A 2,500-nucleotide genomic window follows, 5' to 3' on the forward strand; every position below is an offset into this window, starting at 1 on the left:
CTGTCCTTAGAGCATTTAGCTCTAAGTTGTTCTGGCTACACCAGGTCACCAGGTTGTCAGCTTCCCACCTATAGTCAGACTCATCCCCACCAGAGATCAGCCCAATGAGGGTGGTGTCGTCCGACAAACTTCAAGAGTTTGACGGACAGATGATTGGAGGCGCAGCTGTTGGTATACAGGGAGAAGAGCAGTGGGCAAAGGACGCAGCCCTGAGGAGTTCCCGTGCTGATGGACCTGGAGTCAGAGACTTCTGTTCCCGGCTTAACGCACTGCTTCCTGTCAGAGAGGAAGTCTGTGATCCACCTGCAGGTGGAGTAGGGCACGTTCAGCTGGAAGAGCTTGTCCTGAAGCAGGGCAGGGATGATGGTGTTGAAGGCAGAGCTGAAGTCCACAAACAGGATCCTGGCGTAGGATGCTGGGGCGTCCACATGCTGTAGGGTGAAGTGGAGGGCCATGTTAACTGCGTCGTCCACAGACCTGTTGGCTCTGTAGGCCAACTGAAGGGGGTCCAGGAGAGGGTCTGTGATGGCTTTGAGGTGTGCCAGGAGCAGGCGCTCAAAAGACTTCATTACCACAGATGTAAGGGCGACCGGTCTGTAATCATTTAGTCCTGTTGGCCTTAGCTTTTTGGGCACAGCGATGATGGTGGAGGACTTGAGACAGGCTGGTACATGGCATGTCTCCAGGGAGGTGTTAAAGATGTTGGTGAACACCGGAGACAGCTGGTCAGCGCAGTGCCTGAGGGTGGCTGGAGAGACAGAGTCCGGCCCGGCTGCTTTGCGTGGATTCTGCCTCTTGAAAAGCCCATTAACTTCTCCCTCCTGAAAGGAGAGAGTCGTTTCTGTAGTATGGGTGGGGGATGGGGCCTCTTGGGTGGGAAGGGGTGGTTCAGGACAGTCCAATTGTCTTTCAAATCTACGGTAGAACTCGTTCAGGTCGTTGGCTAGGCGGGAGTCGTTAGTGGTGTGGGGCGCTCTGGGTTTGTAGTTGGTGATGTGCCTGAGCCCTTTGGCAGACAGAAGCAGCGTCGTTAGTAGAGAACTGGTGTTTTAGTGTCTCTGAGTACAGTCGTTTAGCCTCTCTCACCGCTTTGCTAAACCTGTTCTTCGACTCCTTGAATCTGTCTCTATCCCCACTCCTAAACGCTTCCTCCTTCTCCAACCTCAACCTTTTGAGCTTTGCTGAGAACCAGGGCTTGTTGTTGTTAAAGTTCACCCTGGTACGTGTTGGGATACAGCAGTCCTCACAGAAGCTGATGTACACAGCCTCTGTGAGTTCATCCAGACTATTGGTAGCAGTCGTGAACATATCCCAGTCAGTACAGTCTAAGCACGCCCGCAAATCTTCCACAGCCTCACTGGTCCACTGTTTAGATGTCCTCACAGCAGGTTTACAGAGTTTTAGTTGCTGCCTGTATGCACGAATCAGGTGGACCAAGGGAGTTCTGTGCGAGCCGAACAGCCCCGTGACCCACAAGAGAAACATCCCCGCCAAATTCGAGCGTTTGACGGGGTCTATCCGTGAAAAAATATTCACGTTTTTGAGTGCACATGCATTTCTGCTGCAAATGCCTCTGGAAGTTTCATGCCGTTCGTATGCCAATTGTGGCAACACGAAAATGACCCGTTTTCCCATTCCGAGGGATTTCTGTGCGACCCTAACAGCCCCGTGAGCCACAAGAGACACATCCCCGCCAATTTCTAGCGTTTCACGGGGTCTATCCGTGAAAAATATAGACGTTTTTGAGTGCACATGCATTTCTGCTGCAGATGCCTCTGGAAGTTTCATGCCGTTCGTACGCAATGTGGCAACACGAAAATGACCCCTTTTCCCATTCCGAGGGATTTCTGTGCGACCCTAACTAACAGCGCCCGTGAGCCACAAGAGAGACATCCCCGCCAATTTATAGCGTTTCACGGGGTCTATCCGTGAAAAATATAGACGTTTTTGAGTGCACATGCATTCCTGCTGCAAATGCCTCTGGAAGTTTCATGCCGTTCCTATGCAATGTGGCCACACAAAAATGACCCGTTTTCCCATTCCGAGGCATTTCTGTGCGACCCTAACAGCCCCGTGAGCCACAAGAGAGACATCCCCGCCAACTTCTAGCGTTTGACGGGGTCTATGCGTGAAAAATATTAAAATTTTTGAGTGCACGTGCCTTTCTGCTGCAAATGCCTCTGGAAGTTTCATGGCGTTCCTATGCAATGTGGCAACACGAAAATGACCCCTTTTCCCATTCCGAGGGAGTTCTGTGCCACCCTAACAGCCCCGTGAGCCACAAGAGACACATCCCCGCCAATTTCTAGCGTTTCACGGGGTCTATCCGTGAAACATATAGAAGTTTTTGAGTGCACATGCATTCCTGCTGCAAATGCCTCTGGAAGTTTCATGCGGTTCGTACGCAATGTGGCAACACGAAAATGACCCGTTTTCCCATTCTCAGGGATTTCTGTGCGACCCGAACAGCCCCGTGAGCCACAAGAGACACATCCCCGCC

Source organism: Petromyzon marinus, unplaced genomic scaffold, assembly GCF_048934315.1.
Source record: "Petromyzon marinus isolate PM22_M1 ecotype Great Lakes invasive population unplaced genomic scaffold, UKy_Petmar_22M1.pri1.0 PM_G_Scaffold_66, whole genome shotgun sequence".
NCBI lineage: Eukaryota > Metazoa > Chordata > Hyperoartia > Petromyzontiformes > Petromyzontidae > Petromyzon > Petromyzon marinus.